The sequence below is a fragment of the Zingiber officinale genome, chromosome 5B (genome assembly GCF_018446385.1).
Source record: "Zingiber officinale cultivar Zhangliang chromosome 5B, Zo_v1.1, whole genome shotgun sequence".
NCBI lineage: Eukaryota > Viridiplantae > Streptophyta > Magnoliopsida > Zingiberales > Zingiberaceae > Zingiber > Zingiber officinale.
In genome coordinates, this window is record NC_055995.1 from 21,415,924 (window position 1) to 21,424,838 (window position 8,915).

Consider the following 8,915-nt stretch of genomic DNA (forward strand, 5'->3'; position numbering starts at 1 on the left):
AAAACAAAACAACCCCCCCCCCCCCCCCCCCCAAGATTTTCATTATACTCAAAAGGTTGATTACAAGAGAGAGGATCTTACATTAGCATATAACAATCCTAAAAGTATGATGCGTCTTCATCGGGAATGCTATTGTTGATCTTCGACGAGCTGATAGCAAGAAGAGGTGAGTCGGCAGGTAGATGCCCAATCTCTTCCAGCTGCTTAAGGGTGCCATTGATTCTATATTGTACCATTCGAATGAAACGGATGTCAACTAGATCATATAACTTCTCATATCATAGGAATTCTTTTTTCTTGGTGGCCTAGCGCTTGTCCTCCCTCGATTGGTACTCCTGGAGCTCTACCATTTTGTTCTTCAATTAGTTTCTCTAGGCTCTGAGTGCCATCTAAAGTTCCACCTTAGAAGCTTCCAGGGCCCCAGCCTCAACTTTAGCTACCTCAGCAGCGAGGAGGGTAGCCTCCAACTTGCATCATCGGGTCTCTGCCAAGGTTTTGGTCAACTCAACCTCTCCTTGGGTGGCTTCTATCTCCACTTTCAGAAGCTCAAATTCCTTCTGGTTAGCTTCTAATCTGGCCTGGGTGGCTGTAACCTTGGTTGTGGTCACCTCCCATTTTGTTTTCTATGTTTCTATAACAGCTATCAACCTTTTTACCTCTTTCTATTGCTCCTTCTCCCCTGACTTCAACTTCTCATTCTCAGCCTCAAGGGATTTAATCTCCCTCTTCATTGTATCCAGGTTATATGTCACTTAGATCTTCTCTATCGTCACCTCCACTAATCCTCTTCTCAATCGGATGATCACTGCCTGATTAGAAGCAGAGTCAGCTTGTTGTTTCTTTAGGCGGTTGATCTTCAACTTCGCAAGGGTCATTTCTTCTTTGGTCGTGGTCGAGACATCCTGGGAATGGGCTTCCACTAGCCGAGCCTCCACTTCAACTACTCAAGTTAGTAGTTCTTGATGACCCTGCCAAATTTCATGGTATCGTTGGTCGAACACTATCATCTAGGTTATGTGCTTAGCCTCATTCAACAAAAGCTCCTTTGCCAAAGTCCTAATGGGCATACCCTTGGCCGCTTCTTTAGTGTTCCTCCACCTAATGGCCGCTAGACTGTAGAGGGTGACATCCAGTTTGTGCTCACCCTATATTTGTTCCTAGGATGGTCTACGATGAGAGGGACATTATCTTTGCCTGGGAGATCTACCCAATGATCTACAAAACCCCTGTTGGACCCCGTGATTATTTTGGTGTGATAAACCAACTTAAACTTAGGTCCTGTTTTGTTTTGATCCCTGTGTCTAAGTGTGCAGGAGCTTAGGAGCACAGAAAGTCAAGCGGAAGATGCAGCTGTTGGAACCCCAAGGTTGTTTTGGTGTGATCAACAAGTTAAGTTAGGTCCTGTGTATTTCTAACCTTGTGTCTAAGTGTACAGGAGCTTAGGAGCACAGGTACTCGAGCGGAAGACGCGGCTAGCGAGAAGGATGGCACGGGGACAGAGCCGACGGGCTCGGTGCGTCCGAGGGACGAGGTGCCGCGGAAGAGTACCCCGGTGGACGAGAAGGAAGCGTGCGCTGGTTCTGAGGGACGAGAAGCCGGAGCGGAAGATTGCTCGGGGAGCAAGAGACGCAGCTAGCAAGAAGGTCGGCACGGGAGAGAGCCGACGGGCTCGGTGCGACTGAGGGACGAAGACTGCAGACGAGTACGTTGGCGGATGAGAAGGAATCATGCGACGACTCCGAGGGACGAGGATCCGGAGCGGAAGCCTGCTCGAGAAGACCGGAAGTTGAGTTCGGGTGAGCCCTTTTCCGGATGGCAGAAACCACCCAAGTAAGCGGATCCAGAGCGGAAGACCCGAACCAAGGCGGGACTGAAACGGAGCAGAGGTCCCGAACGAAAAAGTCAACCAGAGTTGACTTTCGGGGTCCGGGGCGCCCGGAGCTGACCGGGGCGCCCGGAACCCTTCCGAGCGCCTGGACCATCCTTTTGACCAGGATCGAATTTTGTCTCGATCTGATCGTTGGGGGATAAAGTTTATCCCCCCAGGGCGCCCCGACCAAGGCTATAAATATAGCCTTGGTCCAGAAGCTTTTTAAGACAATCACGAGCATTTCATTTCCAAACACTTGTACGCTTTAGTTGTAGTTAAGCTTCTGTTTCTGCGCTTTAATGTTGTAAGAGGCTTCTCTGCCTGAAGGAGTATTAGTGCTTAATCTTCCTTGGATTAACAACCACATCGGTTGTAACTAAGTAAATCCCCGTGCCTCGTTCTTTTTAATGTTCTATTTACTTTCTGCTTATTATTTATGCAAGTGTTAGCTTAAAGAGTTCGAGAAGGGTTGTTTGCCTTTTGTCTTTATAGGCCTAACCAACAACCCCCTTCTAGCTGGACGCAACGGTCCTACAAGTGGTATCAGAGCCGAGACGCTTCAAGAAGGACTAACCGCCGTCTGAAGCAACAAAACGATGGCCGGAGCTAGCGAATATCCACCAGCATTCGAGGGGAAGTTTTCTTCATGGAAGAAACAAATAGAGGTATATCTAAACTCCGATTCTGGTATTTTTTTTCAATAATGAAATTTGTTTATGAAGAACCGAAGAACGCGAATGGAGAAGAAATCGATTTACGCCTTTGGACCAACAAACAACGTAACGAATCGATGACAAACGGACGAGCAGAATTTCATCTTCTAACCGTAATACCAAATGAAGATCTCGACAGAATCGGCGAATACAAAAGCGCAAAAGAACTTTGGGAAAAGTTCTTGAAGATCCACGATGAACCAGCTGAAGTCGAGGATGAATCCAACACCGATCCGCCATCTGAAGAGTCCAAAACCGAGGTAAGTATCGCAACAGCCCCAACAGCGGAATTCTATCCCAAAGCCACAGAAAGCTCATCCCAGACGAGCATCGTTGAAGAGGGAGACACTTCGAAAGAAAGCAACTCGACAGGGGGAGAATCAACTGTCGAAAAGGTAAGTTAGGTATGACCTTCTGAACAATTGGTACAATCAATTGAAAAGTTGCCTGAAAATTTTTGCGAATCAAAAATTCAATCATCGAAAAAGTTTTTCGGTTTACCAATATTATCGAAAGAATTTTTCGAATTACAAAATGTTTTGACGAAAGATTCTTGCAAGTTACAAAATATTTTGTCGAATGAATCTTGCAAATTAGAAAAATTGTCAAACAAATTTTTACCAATTATTTTGTCAATACAATTTCTTGCATATTTAATATTTGTTGTTTTAAAGCTGAAAGAAATAGCCTGTAGATTAAAGTATCTCGACAAACTATTAACAGATATTAACATGATACAATTCTTCGCATGTTCAAATTTTCTTACTTCAAATTGAGAAATTGTAATAAGTTAAAATAGAAATTTAAAACCTTCTAATAAAAGCAAAAAAAAATGATGAAATAAAATTAAATACATAGAATTTTTTTTATTTCTACATGTTCCAAAAAAAAATTTATGCATAAAGTTTTCTACTAAGAAAATTCTTAATTTTCATGATGAAAAGTGAGAAATTTTCCAAAAATTATTTTTAACTTAGAAATTTTCTCTAATATTTTGAGATCGCTTTTGTGAAAATTATTATAAAATTTTTCAAAGTTCTCAAAATTTTCTAAAAGTTCTTAATGAGTTAGAAATTTTTCCTTGACTTGGAAATATTTTTTCTGAAAATCATTGAGATAGATTTTTATAAGTTTCTAAGTGTCAACCTTTAGACTTTTCTTGCAACCCCAATTTTTTATGTAATCAAAGGGTGAGAAGAAAAAGTATAAGTCTAGGGGGAGGTAGAAAATTAGAATTTTTGAAATTTAATTTTTCTATCTTATTGCACGTAATTGAAAAATTGAAAATTATTTAATTTTCATATCTATTTTTGACCCTAGATTAACTTGGGTTGATCACATCAAAAAATGGGAGATTGTTGGAACCCCAAGGTTGTTTTGGTGTGATCAACAATGTAAGTTAGGTCATGTGTGTTTCTAACCTTGTGTCTAAGTGTACAGGAGCTTAGGAGCACAGGTACTCGAGTGGAAGACGCGGCTAGCGAGAAGGATGGCACGGGGAGAGAGCCGACGGGCTCGGTGCGTCCGAGGGACGAGGTGCCATGGAAGAGTACCCCGGTGGACGAGAAGGAAGCGTGCGCTGGTTCTGAGGGACGAGAAGCCGGAGCGGAAGATTGCTCAGGGAGCAAGAGGCGCAGCTAGCGAGAAGGTCGGCACGGGAGAGAGCCGACGGGCTCGGTGTGACTGAGGGACGAAGACTGCGGATGAGTACGTTGGCGGATGAGAAGGAATCATGCGACGACTCCGAGGGACGAGGAGCCGGAGCGGAAGCCTGCTCGAGAAGATCGGAAGTTGGGTTCGGGTGAGCCCTTTTCCGGATGGCAGAGATCACCCAAGTAAGCGGATCCGGAGCGGAAGACCAGGACCGAGGCGGGACTGAAACGGAGTAGAGGTCCCAGACGAAAAAGTCAACCAGAGTTGACTTTTGGGGTCCTGGGCGCCCGGAGCTGACCGGGGCGCCCGGACCAGCCTTTTGACCAGGATCGAGTTTTGACTCGATCTGATCGTTGGGGGATAAAGCTTATCCCCCCCAGAGCGCTCAGAACCCTTCAGGGTGCCCCGACCAAGGCTATAAATATAGCCTTGGTCCATAAGCTTTTAAAGACAATCACAAGCATTTCATTTCCAAACTTTTGTACACTTTAGTTGTAGTTAAGCTTCTGTTTCTGCGCTTCAACGTTGTAAGAGGCTTGTCCGCCTGAAGGAGTATTAGTGCTTAATCTTCCTTGGATTAACAGCCACATCTGTTGTAACCAAGTAAATCCCTGTGCCTCGTTCTTTTTAATGTTCTATTTACTTTCTGCTTATTATTTATGCAAGTGTTTGCTTAAAGAGTTCGAGAAGGGTTGTTTTCCTTTTGTCTTTACCGGACTAACCAACAACCCCCTTCTAGCCGGACGCAACGGTCCTACAACAGCTAGCGAGAAGGATGGCACGGGAAGGGAGCCGACGGGCTCTGTGTATCCGAGGGACGAAGTGCTGCGGAAGAGTACACCGGTGGATGAGAAGAATGTACGTGACGTTCGAGGGACAAGAAGCAGAGCGAAAGCCTGCTCAAGGAGAAGGCCAGAAATTGAGTTCGAGTGAGCCCTATTTCGATTGGTCGCAATCACCTAGGCGATCAGAGCAGCAGTGAAGCAGAGAGAGGTTGCAAAGACTGCTGGAGGCACCCTTAATAATGGTTGAAGGCGCCTCCGAGGCACGCCTATGCCTCCGCCACCTTCAGGAGAAAGGCGCCCTTCATAAGCATGGAAGGCGCCCTCCATAAGCATGGAAGGCACCCTCCATGCTTATGGGAGGTGCCCTCGACCAGATTTCTAGCTGTTTCCAAAGGATAAAGTTTTATCCTTTGGCGCCTCGCTGGAGGGACCCTCCAAGTCCTTGGGAGGTGCCTTCAAGTTACGGATAGGATTTCTATGAGCTATAAAAGGGCCCCTGGAGCTAGACAATAACACAACAATTGTTGTAATCCATGTCCTAGTCTTTCCTGAGCTTTTCATAGATTGTAAGAGGCTTCTACACCTACACGAAGGAGATATTTCTAATGGATCTTTGCAACCACCTTGGATTAACAACGACCTAGGTTGTAACCAAGTTAAACCTGTTAGCATCTTTTAATTGTATTAGTTATTCATTTGAGTTTATAATTATCGTGATAGTGCTAATAATCTTAGTTGGAAAAATAGAAAAAGATTTTGTTGTATTTTTTAACAGACGTTGTGCCCTCTTACCGGCCCCACTACACCAACAAGTGGTATCAGAGCCCAACCACCTCAGAAGGACTGACCGTCGACTGAAATATCAAGATTAAGATGATGGTCGATGCAAGCATTCATCCACCAAAATTTGAGGGAGACTTTGCACAATGGATATGCCGAATTGAGGTATTCTTCAAAATAGATTTTGAAATTATATTAATAATGAAATATAGTTTTGTAGCTCCTGATCCTGTCCGAGAGTCGAGGTGATGGACACTGGGGATGTGGCGCTCCTGTTGACCATGCGTGGACCTCCAATGAGACTAGCCTGCAAGCACAAAAGCGTCAGTGCCGAGCCAGGTAGTGGTTCTCCCCGGCAATGGCCCTCCGACGCTCAAGTCAGATCTCCGGCGAAAGCAGCAAGCAAGAAAGTAAAGAAATGAAAGTGACAACGTAACTGTAGTTACAGTAGAATGAGCATACCTTCGTCGAAGCTTGGGGTCCTTTATATAGAGCTCACAGGGGTGCACGTGCATGCTCCTAGAGGCATGCACACATCTCAAAGCTTTCCCTGATAGGACGTGTCAGAAAAGTGTACCTGACATCATACCTCATCAACCCGAGCATATCCTGACGAGACAGTGGAAGCTTTCGTCGTACGATTCTCCGCCTGATCATGCCGCCAACCATGATGTCTGTCAGCGGTACGGGTCTCAAGGAGGATACCAGTCGATCCTGCCTTTGTCTGTTAGTGGGCCGAGCGGGTGGGCCGCTCGGCCAGCTTTTGTCTGTTAGTCGACTGAGCGGATGACCGCTTGGCTAATTCTGCTGTTTGGGCTGAGCGAAGAGGCCACTCGGCTATTTTCGCTGTCTGGGCCAAGCGGGGTGGCCACGTGGCTACTTCAATTGCCTAGGTTTGCTAGGTCGGGTCTGCGCTTCGCTGGCCATGCCCTGATCTGTGACCGATCTGGATGTTCGCCCGACACATGACTTGCCGGTCGGCGCCTGCTTTGGTGATAGTCTTTGAGCGTCGGAAGCTCGGTGCGAGACCGAGTTGTAATAACGTCGGACCGATCATTCCTTAGTCCGATCGGCTCATGGGGTCGCCCGGTCGGACGCTAGCCTGGAGGCATTGACCGCCTTGACTTTGACCTTCCATGTGGCATTGACCTCCTGTGGGGTGGGGCCCGACCTTATCACCAGATCAGTTCCAAAAGACAAAGAAGAATATCAGTGGATGAAGAAGGAACAAGTTGACTTCGTGGTGAATGGTAAAGCAAAATTCCATCTGCTCAACGTTCTTCCATCCCTGGAAGTCAATTGAATCGATAGCTATGACTCCACCAAAGAGCTCTGGGAGAAGTTCCTAGAACTCCATGAAGGCACTTCGGAAGCAAAGTTAGCAAGGCGGAACGTCCTCCGAACCCAGTTGACAAATCTACGGATGAACAATGGAGAAAAGGTAGCGTAACTCCAAACACGAATCAAAGAGCTCATCACTCAGCTAAGCAATCTTGGAGAATTAGTAAAAAATCGAAACTCAATCCAATATGCACTCAACGCCTTCCCGAGAACTTCAGAATGAGCGTCCTTAGTAGATGCATACTACATCTCTAAGGATCTTGAGGTAAGTATGCTAGAAAATTTATTTTCCTCTTTTGAACTTCACGAATCTTGAATTGCAGATCCTAAAGAAATAGAAAAGCCAAATCTCAATGTTGCCCTAAAAGCAAAGACGAAAGATTAAGACTCTGAAGCATCCATTGATGAAGTTAAAGCGACTCTTATGGTAAGAAAGTTCAATAAATTTATTAAATCTAATAAATTTAAATTGTAGACGAGAAAGCATCTTCGAAATAGAAGGATCGCCCGATGCTATAATTGCAATGAAGAAGGGCACATCAAGGATGATTGCCCAAAACTGAAGAACAAAGACAAGGAAAAGAATAAGAAGCTAGCTCGGCCCAAACATAATCTCAAACCACATAGGATGAGTTGTCGTCCTCCGAATCAGAAATTAAAGCCTACATCAGACTAGCTCTAATGGCAACCCATCAAGAGGAAGACAAAACTAGTTTAGCAATTAGCATTGATGAAGGAGGAGGATCATTGGAAAAAAGCAACGATGAAGGGGTAGCATCAGAACTCAAGGTAAGTGAGGTATGTGCTCTTTCACCCGTGCATTCTTTTCAGTTCATTAAATCACTTTTGAAAGATTTAGTAAAATTGAAAAAAGAGAACATTGATTTAAATAGACAGTTAGATAATTTAAAATCATAAAATGATAATTTAAAAATTCAAATCAAAAGCTTGAATGGCCATGCATGCTTGAAATTGAATAGTTGTCAAAGACCAAAGTATGGAAAGTATAGTAGATTAAATTGGTATATTAGACATCACGAAGGACAACTTAGAAGAATTCCCAGAAGATATATACCCCCCAAATTCTTAATTAACCCAGTAGGAAGGAACCTATATTATGTTCAAAAATCTTATTTAGATTTAACATTTTTTTATTTAAAGTTTTTAGAAAAATTAAATGTTTAAATTTTTTAAAAGATTTTGTCTAGAAATGGTTAATGATCCAATAACCAAGAAGGTCTAGTGTCTCGTCACAGCCTGGAAGCCAATTACTGAATTGAATATTTAATTGACAAACTAATAAGATTGTGAAATTAGATAAATAATGTTTTTAATATTTGTCAATTATTTAAAAATTTTATTACTTAGAAAATTTTTAAAATTATTATTTTACCTTAGTTTTTAATATGATCAAAGGAGGAGGAATAGATACAAGTTTAGGGGGAGTTACATTTTTTTATCAATTATGTTTGATTTTGCTTTTCATTTATTACAAATTATACTCAAATTTTCAATTTCTTATATTGCAACTTAATACTTAAAATGTTTTACAAACTTAAAAAGTTTTGCAAATTTATTTTTTCTGTTTGTTTTACCCTAACTTGAACTTGGGTTGATAGACATCGAAAAGGTGGAGATTGTTGGACCCCGTGGTTGTTTTGGTATGATCAACTAAGTTAAATTTAGGTCCTGTTTTGTTTTGATCCCTGTGTCTAAGTGTACAGGAGCTTAGGAGCACAGGAAGTCGAGCGAAAGATGTAGCTAGCGAGAATG